General features: G+C 38.9%; 1 pseudogene; it reads right to left on the reverse strand.

Annotated features, from left to right (window-relative positions):
* Positions 1 to 1,720: 1,720 nt before the first annotated feature.
* LOC110206715 (glyceraldehyde-3-phosphate dehydrogenase pseudogene) lies at positions 1,721 to 10,109 on the reverse strand (annotated as a pseudogene).
* Between the last annotated feature and the right edge of the window lie 1,416 nt (positions 10,110 to 11,525).

Consider the following 11,525-nt stretch of genomic DNA (forward strand, 5'->3'; position numbering starts at 1 on the left):
TGTGTGTGTATATATGTATATATATGTTTAATATCTCATTTTATTGTGCGTGCTCAGCTGACCATTGAATGAAGTTACCTCTGCAGTGTCATCTGTCATGGAATTTTCTATGATTTTGATGTGTACATGAAAATCTTGTTTGAGAGCTTTCAAAGTTGCATTTGGCATCACTGGACAAAATGCTTATCAATAAGTTCGAGGAGCATGTATTTACTACACTTTTCAATTAATTGTGTGATAATGAAGATGTGCCTTGCTATAGAAAATTGCCTATCAAAGTCTGTTCCCCTCTCTTATTTTCATCAAGGAGGCCTGCAGTACATCCATAGATCATTTTCATTAAAATTTTCTAGGGATGAGAAAGCAAGTAAGACAACTGGCCATTTCTGTTATCTTTTTAGTAACCTCTCTTTAAAAAAATAAAAGCAACTGTCCATGACATTCCCTTTCTTTGGACTGGAGAGGGTGTTTTTAGTGAGGAGGTATATGTTTATTTAAAGATGATACTTTATGCTTGCATAACCCTTACCTCTTTGAGATATCTTGAAAATAGATCTCTGAGTGCCTTTAAAATCATCCTGTGTCCAGCATAAAAATCTGGGGTAATTTGGTCAGGTCCAACTCTTCTTCCTGACTTCATTTCCTTCCTTGTCATTACCACTGGGTCATTACCATTGGGCCAGTCCATATACTGTGGCCTCACTATTACATTATCATTCCCATGTGAATAATATCCTGAGCCAAAGCAGAAAAAACTGCTGAAGTGCCACAAATCTATAGAGGAGAGAGAACAAAAGACTTCTCTGCAGAAAGCTTTAGTCTGCAATAAACTTGTTTTGAAAAAAGGTGTTACCAAGACATAAAACATAGCCTTGAAATAACCTCTGTCTATTCACTCAGGGGAAAAGATCATTTGCTTAAGAACATGCTGATTCTATTTATTTTACAACCAGTGTCACCCTCTTAAAGAAGGATAGCTGCTAAAACCCACATCTGATAAGAGAAATTTGAGGGGTGGGGAGGAAGATGGAGCCTTATTTCCCATCTTGACCCACCAATGTGGCAACTTATTCTAAAATATGACTATGATTGCTTTACTTTGATATTTCAATAATTTTTACATGTGATTTTATCAGCGTGGATACTCTTTTAAATATCACAGAGTATAACCCCCCCCACCCCCTGTTTCATGAGTTGTTACCAGATGTGTAACTAGAGTGGGTTAAACTGGGGATTTACCCAATGGAAATGAAATTTAGGGTTAATGAATTAAAAATGAATGACTGAATGAATAGATAGATAAGAACAAATGAATAATTTTTTTAAAGATTATACAGTTTCAAAATGTATTACATTTATATTTGGATAGCACTTGTACTCATTTTTTTTTTGCATTGAATACAATGGCTTCACTAATAGAACAGAACCTAGGGGTATCTTGGGGCAAGGACCATGTAGAAGATATGAGATCTCCAATATAGGGAAATACTTTTGAGATGTGGGCTTCCCAGTGGTGAGATTCTTCACTTACTAGCTGTGAGACCCTGGGCAGGTCACTTAACCCTATGTGCCTCAGTTTCTTCTTCTGTAAAAATGAGCTGGAGAAGAAAATGGAAAATCACTCCAGTATCTTTGCCAAAAAAATCCTAAATGGGGTCATGAAGAGTCAGACATAACTGAAAAACAACTCAGCAACAAAGAAGATGTATGGCTTTCTGTTTTATTCCTTAGAGATCATGTCTATCATGAGATCTACTACATGGCTGTTATAACCATACTCGTTATACCAAAAGATGAATTTGGCAATTGTCATTGAGATTAATATCTGTGCCAGTATCAAAAGTAAAAGAAGAGGTATTGTTTTGAGGTCACAGAATACAACCTGGTCTTCTGTGTAATCCAAAATGCCATTGAAAAGTCCTTCTGATGCTTGCTTCACTTTCTTGATATCATTATATTTGGAAGGCTTCCCCAGACCACAGGGCAGATCAATAACAGATATGATGGGAGTAGAACCATGAAAGGCCATGCCTGTGAGCTTCCCATTCAGCTCAGGGTTGACCTTGTCCATGGCCTTAACTTGACCAGTGGAAACATGGATGATGTGTAAGGCAATACCACATCTACCACACCACAACTTGCCATAAGAGCCATCTACTATCTTCTGTGTAGTAGCAATGGCATTAACTGTGGCTATGAGTCCTTCTACAATGCCAAAATAGTCATGGGTGGCTTTGGCCAAGGAGGCCAAGTAGCTAGAAGAATAGGAGGCAATCATAAGGGAACTATCATATTTCTTATAGTTTTCTCTCACCACAAATATAAAAATCAATAGAAGGGAAGAGATGATGACATACCTAATTCCAGGTTTCAAGTGATCCCCTGCCTTTTCTAAGGTGGTAAAGATATCAGTAGATTGTACTGCTATACTCCATTATGACGTTGGCAGGAAAGATACTATTACCTTATTTTACAAATGAAGAAACTGAGACTTAGAGAGGAAAAGCAACCAATAATCATTGGTTAAATATTTATTATTTGCTAGGCACCATATAGTTGCTATGGAAAAAAAAAAGAAAAAAATGAGTCTCTGCCCTCTAGCAGCTTACATTTCATGGAGAAGACAACATGCACATATACAAATGTACGCAAAATGTTTACAAATGAAATACAAAGTTACGTATCTAGTAAATGGCAGACTCTAAATCCAATTTAAGTTATTTGATAGCTTCTATGCTTTCCTACCTCCTGGCTAAATCATTTAAAGTGAACTATATTTCAAATGGCTCTTTATTTAATGTGATCAGTATAGGAATCTGATATAGATAACACAAAAGAAATGGGAAAATGGGGGGGAGGGTTGCTCTATTTGGGAAACTCATTCTGTTATCAAATTAGCTGGGTAATTGGAAAACACAAGATTATTTTTCACTTTTGTTCTTACATGTCCAATTGTCCTTCCATGCACACCTACTTTTACAGAGGTGCTTAACATCTTTGTTGAATTGAATTGAAAAGAATTTCTCATACAGTTGTTTTAAGGAATAGAAGTAAGGGGTTTCATCATTGTGGGGGCAGCTAGGTGGTGAAGTGGATAGAGCTCTGTGCCTGGAGTCAAAAATACTCATCTTCATAAGTTCATATCTGGCTTCAGGCACTTACTAGCTGTGTGACCCTGGACTAGTCACTTAACTGCTGTCTGCCTCAGTTTCCTTATTTGTAAAATGAGCATAATGATATCACCTGCTACTCAAGGTTGTTGTGAGGATAAAATAAGATAAGACTTGTAAAAGCACTTTGTAAACCCTCACGTGCTATGTATTTTATGGTGACCCAGATTCTATTAAATTATTGACAAAAAGATTCTCTTTTACCAACGAATGCCTGAATGTTGACAATCCAATGTAATGGATTGTCAAGTGAGTTGCAGCTATATATAGCCTCCCTTAAAATTTTTTTGTTTAGTTTTGTTTTTATTTTCTTTTTCAGCCAAAGACAAGGTTTATTAAAGATCTGCCGTATTAGCCAGACTCTTGAGGAATCTGAGAGTCTGTGAAGTATTGGCTAGATTCTAAGAATCAGAGCAGTGGCTAGATTTTAGGAATCTTCAGTTTTGGTTTTAAATCACAAGCTCCATCCAGGTGAGTTTAATTTGAGGTTTTATACTTTCCCAGAGAATTCTCAAATAGCTGTGATCCTAGAGTTGTTACAGATCTGACTTTATGAGTCAGTCGGTCGATAAAATATGGATGGTCCTCAATGTGCTGGAGGGAAAATACAAGAGAACTTGAAAATGTCTTCTCTGCCTTAAAAGATCTTAGAATTGCTGGCCACACTTAGATTGATCTCCTCACTGTCACCTGCATGTGCTATACTTGTTCCCACCTAGGAGCCTTTGCTCATGTCATTTCCCTACCCTCTGCCCATCCCCTCTCACTTGGACTTCCCTCCATTACCCAAATGCTATCAATAATTCAAGGACCAGCTTGAGTTCCTTGTCCCACAGGAGACTTTCTCTGACCTAGTCTCTCTGAACCCTCCCTTTCTCCACAATTCTATAGTGTCATAGCTTAGTAAAGAATTATTCTTTGTTTCATGTCTGTTAGCTCTGGCTGTCCAAAAAATTTTAAGCCCTTTGAGAGCAGGGACTATGTATTTTGTTGTTGTTCAGTCATGTCCTACTCTTCGTGACCCCATTTGGGGTTTCCTTGCAAAGATATTGGAGTGGTTTGGCATTTCCTTCTCCAGTTCATTTTACACATGAGGAAACTGAGATAAATGGGGTTAAGTGACTTGCCCAGGGTCACACACACAACTAGTAAGTGTCTGAGACCACATTTGAATCCTCCTGACTCTAAGCCCAGCATTCTATCCACTGTGCCACCTAGCTAACCCAAGGGACTATATCTTACTCCCCTTTGTATCTCCTCACATTACTTAGCACAAGTTTTGAGGACACCAGATTCAATCAGCATTGGCTGAATGAATGAATGTGTTTTCTTTCTCATAAAAGCACCCCTACCCAAACAAAAAAAAAATTATTTCAATGTTCTGGTTGTTCAGATTTTGAAAGCTTCATCAAATAGTCACTGTGTCCATAATATAATTACCAGAGGTAACCAAGATGTTTGGACATCCTAGAGAAGCCAGATCACAATTTGGTACCCTAATGTTTTCCCAGAACAATTCCAAGGGTGCCATTTCAGTTGTACGAACTAAACCTAGAGTGTGCATTTTGCCTTTCTGCTTTTCTCAAATTTGGAATTAGTAAGAACACTGTCCTTGGGAATGCTCCAGGAGACAGCATGAGTGACCTTAGAGAAGTGAAAGTATATGAATAGACCATATTCCCCTGAGCTGCTACAAGAATCAGGGATTCCCTCTTGAAAACAGGGTGGAACTGATCAGGGAACAGAAAGATGAAGACTATGAATCACCTCTTGCTTCTGTGTAAATAGTAGGAGAGGATGAGAAAAAAGACAAAGGTGTTGATTCATTCATATCAGAGGGAGCATGTCTTGCTTAGATTTCAGGAGGTAAGACAAGACTTAAGCATGGAAGCATTTGTTCCAGTCTTTGTTACTGAATAAAGCCCAGCAAAGTCTGGTAACATAAATAGCCTTTCAGCATAGATTCAAACAAATAATATGAAGATGAGACTATTGGACAAACACCCCAGGCTGGGTTCAAAAGGAAATGTCCCATGATCCCAGTCTTATTGATAGCACTGTACATGCCTCTTCACCTGTCAGTTCTTTATTTTTACAAATGTGAATTATTTCAATGTCCAACATACAGAATGTGGGCTATGGCAAGGTAGAAAGCTATGCAGGAAGGAAAAGGAGATAAAATTATCAGAGTTTCAGAAAGAAGTCTTATCACTTTTGTGGCAACTGCATTTTGACCATTGACACCTGCCACGTCTCATCAAAGGACAATGAGCTCGTGTCCAGGTGGCAGAGCCCAGCATTATAGATATCAGCTGTCTAATGGCCCCTCCTCCCTCCCAAACAGATGACATGTGAAACTTGCTGCAATAGAAACTCTCAATTATAACAACATTAACATCACCTTCCCTTTGTGTAACACTTCATGGTTTATAAAATGTTTTCATGTCCATTACCCCACTTGATCCTCACTACTGCCTTGTAAGGTAAATATACGGATGAAGAGAATGATGGAACTGGAGAGCTGAAAGGGACCCACTGGTGGCAATCTTGTGTAACAACATCACCCCCTCTGACATACCTGACAAGTGGTCATGCAGCCTTCACGGAAAGGCCTCCAGAGAAAGAAGAGTCCACTCCTTCCCATGGCAATGGATTCAGTTTTTAGGAAGCTTTTCCAGACGTCAAGACTAAATGTATCTCTTTTCAACGTCTTTATATCGCTCCTGGTTCTACCCTTTGAGGTCAAGCAGAGCATCACCTTGCCAACAAAGGTCTGTAATGTCAAAGCTATGGTTTTTCCAGTAACAAAGTATGATCGTGAGAGTTGGACTATAAGGAAAGCTGAGTGTCACGGGATCGAATTGTGGTGCTAGAGAAGACTTCTGAGAGTCTCTTGGACAGCGAGGAGATCAGATCATTCAATACTTAAAGAAATAAATTCAGGCCATTCACTGGAAGGTCAAGTACTGAAGCTGACGCTTAAGTACTTCGGCCACATAATGAGAAGACAGGAGTCATTGTTAAAAGACCTTGATACTGGGTAAGATTGAAGGTAAAAGGAGAAGGGGATGACAGAGGCTGAAATGGATAGATAATGTCATGGAAACAACAAACATGAACTCGGGCAGACTTTGAGAGAGAGTGGAGGATAGAGGACGTGGGGTGCTATGCTCCATGGGGTCATACAGACACAACGGAACGACTGAACAACAACTAAACAAAGGAACAAGTCTAACCTCTCTTCCACCTGACAACCTTTCAAATATTAAACATAGCTATAAGGATTCCTTTGAATGTTCTCTTCTCCAGGCTAAACCTCTCTGCTTCTTTCAATGAATCCTTCTATGATGTGGATTCAAGCATCTTTGCTACGATAGTTACCCTCCTCTGGACGCTTTCCACTCTATCGATATCTTTAATCTGTGGTGCCCAGAATGAAACACAATAGCCCACACGTAGTCTGACCAGGACTAGAGTTCAGAAGCACTAGCGCTTCCTTATTTCTAGATGCTATGCCTCTCTTAATGTAGCCCAAGGTTTGTTTGGGGGAATTTTTTGGTAGTAGGGAGGGGACAGCTCATGCTGAGCTTGTAGTCAACTGAATCCCCCAACCAAAACTTGTAAAGTTGATGTTTTTGAACCCAAATGTAAGAATTCACTACTGGATTTCACTCTTTAGATTTAATCCGACAGTCTCATCTGTCAAAATCACTTTGGATCCCATCATCCAGTGTACTAGCAATCCCTCCCAGCTTTGCATCATCTGTAAATTAGATCAGCATATCATTCATGCCTTTATCCAAGTCATTGATAAAAATCTTAAGTCAAAAACACAGAACTCAAGGTCATTCCACGGGATATCTACTGTCATGTTAACATTAAACTACTACTTTAACAACTACTCTTTGATTTCAGCCGTTCAATCAATTCTAAATCCATTTTATAGCCTCATTCACCTATCTCTATCTTTTCTAAAAGAATAGCATGAGATGCTTTAGCAAATGTCTTAATAAAATCTAGTTAAACTATCCACAGCATTCCCCCATTGAGCAGTTTAGTAGCCCTGTCGAAAAAGGAAAATAGGGTTTGTCCGGCACAAACTGGCTTTTATGCCCCCCTGGCTCTTTTAATCACTGCCTCCTTTCCAGATGTTCACTATCTCTTTACTACTCCATTTTAGAATTTCCCCAGTAACTTAAGTTAAGCTCGCTGATCTAAAATGATTCCTAAGTTTCTAATTTCTAATTAATTTACAACTTTTCCCCAGTCCTGTGGCCCCTCTTCCCCTATTTTCTCCATTTACAGAGAAGGAAACTGAGACTTAAAGGTACATTCTCAGTCAAAATCACTTAGCTAGAAAGTGGTAATGCCAGTCCTCAAACCTGTTTATTATAGGTATACTTAAATAAGACTCTCTAAACCAATATAATTTCTCAATAATATCATTAATAACCAAATTCCCCCCTCCAGCGAAATCATAAAACTTCAATGTAATGCCACTTGACACATATATGTGTGTGTGTGTGTAAACACACATACATGTATATGTTTATGTGTGTATTTATGTGTGCATGTGTATGTGTGTATACATACACACATATGTCAGAACTAACTACTCCCCAAGTAATGTTGTTTCACTTAATGATGTGTTTTTTTCAAAACCAGCTTATGACATTAGGCAGGAGAACCTTTATTTGGGTTCTCCCTTGATGAAGGAAGGTCAGGTTAAATTTTTTTTTAATGTTAACTAATAAAGTTCCACAATTGGTACAGATTAGACAGATTGCTGTACCATACCTCTTTATAAATGCTATTAAATTATTGGCACAAAGGGTGCTGTTAGAAAAGCTTTGTGGTCCAGTGGGAAAAGCCCTATGCTAGGAATTAGGAGGTTTTGGTTCACATCTAACACTCATCAGTTCTATGACTATGGACAAGGCATGTAGCCTCTCTGAATCTCACTTATTTCATGTTGAATCAGGATTATAATACTTGCTCTATCAACCTTACGAGGCTATGGTGGGGAAAGCATTTTTTTTTAAACTTTAAAGTACAGCAATGAGTTATTACTACTAACAAAAGGGCCCGTTCTTTGAGATTCCTCCCCTAACCCCAACAGCAGGGGAAAGTTTCCACCACGCCATTTCACTGTCTTATTTATTTGCAAAAGTGACCATGGATACACACTTGCAAATGACTCCCAGTTCATCAAGTCTGTAGCCATGGAGCAAAGGTTAGCTTAGGGAGATGCTGAGAAGTGACCCCTTAACCTTTGTTTCCTTTGAGGTCATGCTCTGACTAATTGAGCTCAGCCTCCTTCTCTTAAGCCTGAGACCAAACCAAGGGTATGTGAGATAACTCTGGCCTATTGGAAAGAACTTCCCATCTTCCATTCCTTAGCATGGCCTTGGAGCATGGCTTTGCTGACAACGATCTGTATTTGTATAACAAGCCCTGCTTAAATATTTTTAGGCCTACTGTTTAGAAACACACAGAGAAAAAAAAAAGAATAAATATGGAAATCAAATGTAAAAACTTCTGGCTCTCACAACCAGCTTCCTGGGGGAATTTTTCTCTGTGTTCTTTTCTCTTCTTCTACTCAGCGAAATGACTGCCAGTCATTAAGTGAATCTGTAAGGGGCTCACTGCACGGTAATTGTACACCAATGCTCCAATCCTCATTTGCATTTCTCATTTTTGATTGGCAGCTGTACATGAAATGCCATATCAGTTGAAAGTATGTTGTGAGCTGGCACTAATGATCCCGTGGCTCCGGGGAAACCTGCCATATTGTAATTTGGCTATCAGGCATGAAAGAAATAATTCTAAGTGCCAGGAATTCGAGACTGAATAAATGTTTCAATGCTGCAGGTTGCCATGGGTGACACTTGTGATTTACTATAAACGAATGCCCCGTTGCCTTTGGGGTTGGGGGAGTTCGCATTGTATCTGAGATGTGTGTATAAAACATTAGTATTAGAAAATGGCTTCAGTGTAGGATGGGAAACAGAGGCCTGGTCCCAGAAGGCAACGGAATGTTTACAGCTAATGACTGGATGAAAGGATTTCTCTACCTTCTGTAATGACAGGCAAATAGGATTTGCTTTCCCTGAGATGGAGAATAATGGTTATGTTAACTCTGCCTTTCCTTTTTTTTTTTAAATGAAATGCTCTTTTGTGAAGAAAATCACATCTGTTTTCTTTTATATATGAAAGGGATTTAAATTTGTGTTTCTTTCTTGGAGAATAGCCTCTTGGTATAGTTCTGAAATTAAATGCCCCCCCTCCCATCTGATGTCACCCAGATTTTGGTAGTCAGAGAAGATGGCTGTCATTGCCAACTCCACTCTGGTTTCACCCACTGGTCAGCACGCAGGTGTACTCAGAAGCTCTTTAGGTATGCAAATTTCAAGCATAATCTATCTCCTCAATGTCTCCTCTCTGTCACAAACACCCAAATTGTCACACCTGGTAAAAGGCAGGAGGCCATTTTTTTTCCCTAAAAAGTCCATCAGTGTTGGAAAGAAAAAGGGAAAAAAAGAGAAAAGCTTCCTCTTGCTTGTAGATTGGAAATTCAATATGAGTATATTCCCAGGTGACAAGTTGGACTAGGTTTTCAGGCTTGAGTTTAGACCATTTTTATTTTCATGTGATTCATGCAAAGTATCCTACCAAAATGGAAAATGATTCCTAAGTTTGTAATTTCTTCCTATACCTTAATTAAAAGGCAAAGCAGCAAGTCTAAGATTATAAGGAAATCTTAAAGATCATTTGAAACAATCTCTATATTTTATAGATGATGATCCTGAGGTCCAGAGTGGATAAGTGCAAATTGTCCCAGGTCACTTGGCAGGTTAACATTTCAAATCCAGGCCCTCTGACTCAAAATCTAATACACTTCCCTTCTTACCATTCTTTCCCTTGCTCGGTGATAGCCATGATAGAATTCTGGACACTGCTATTTGTTTCAAACCTCAAGGCGACAGTAATAACTAACATTTTCATAGCACTTTAAAGTTTGGCAAATGATTTCCTAACAAATAAAACTATGAAACAGGAAGTACATGCTTTATTATCCCCATTTTACAGATGATAAAACCAAAACTTAGAAATAGTAAGTGGACTACCTAAGGCAATATTTTGTTGCTATTGTTCAGTCATCTCAGTTGTGTCAGACTCTTCGTGACCCCATTTGGGGTTTTCTTGGCAGAGACGCTAGAGTACTTTGCCATTTCCTCCTCCAGCTCATTTTATAGATGAGGAAACTGAGGCAAATATGGTTAAGTGACTCTCTCAGGGTCACAAAACTAACAAGTATCTGAGGCTGGATTTGAACTTAGGACAATGAGTTTTCCTGACTCCAGGCCTAACACTCTATCTGCTGTGCCACCGCTGTGCCACTTAGCTGCCCATAAGACAAGATTTAGTAAGTGGCAAAACTGACGCCTTTAGACTCCAAGCCCAGTTCTCTTCTCACTGTACCACACCAGGGAAAAACAAGATAGGGATACGATGATCTAGTACTCTCTCTCTCTCTCTCTTTTTTTTTTTTCAATATTCCATTTGGAAAAAAAAATCACCATTGGCTTGGACTGAATGCCATATTATTGCATGTACCTTCAAGCTGACAAGCCGTATTGAAATTGGTAGGTTTGGGTAATGGCAGGAACAGAAATCAGAGGAGAAAATCCAAGAGCATAAGGGGATAGCCAAAGTTGGACAGTCTTGGGTTAGGAAACCCCCATGACCTCAGGCCACAAGGCAATTAGGACACTATTACCCTCTATTCTTTGCTTCTATAAAGTAGCTCTACAGAGCTTCACTTTTGCCTACTTCTTCATAATAATCCTCTTACTACCTGTGCCACAAAGCCCTTTGTAAAAACCTCAACGTGGTATTGAAATGTGGTCTGGAGTTAATACTTTTTTTTCCCTCATTTTCAAAGCGCAGTGAAATACATTCTCTCATTTGAGCCTCAAAACAACCCCCTGAGGCTCATTTTACAGATAAGGAAACTGAGGCTCAGATAGGCAGGTAACTTGTCCACGGTGATACATCGCCATGAAGTCTTCAGGCTCCTTTTTAGTATACCTAGGCTACTTCCTCAAAATACAAGTTATTTTGAAAGACACTGGGTAAATGTCTTACCACTCTCTAAAAGAGTCTGGACATAGGAAAAGAAGTATTTTGAAAAAGAAGCTACTAAATATCTCACTTTTGTAATTTATTAGATGAATGAACTTAGACAATCCCTTCACCTCTCAACCTGTTTTCATTATCTCTAAAATGGAAGGTAATATCTATTTCACTGGGATATTGTGGGGATTTAATGAAATGACAGCTTTAAAATACATC

The sequence above is a fragment of the Phascolarctos cinereus genome, unplaced genomic scaffold (assembly GCF_003287225.1).
Source record: "Phascolarctos cinereus isolate Bilbo 61053 unplaced genomic scaffold, phaCin_HiC Scaffold_2;HRSCAF=192, whole genome shotgun sequence".
Classification (NCBI taxonomy): Eukaryota; Metazoa; Chordata; class Mammalia; order Diprotodontia; family Phascolarctidae; genus Phascolarctos; species Phascolarctos cinereus.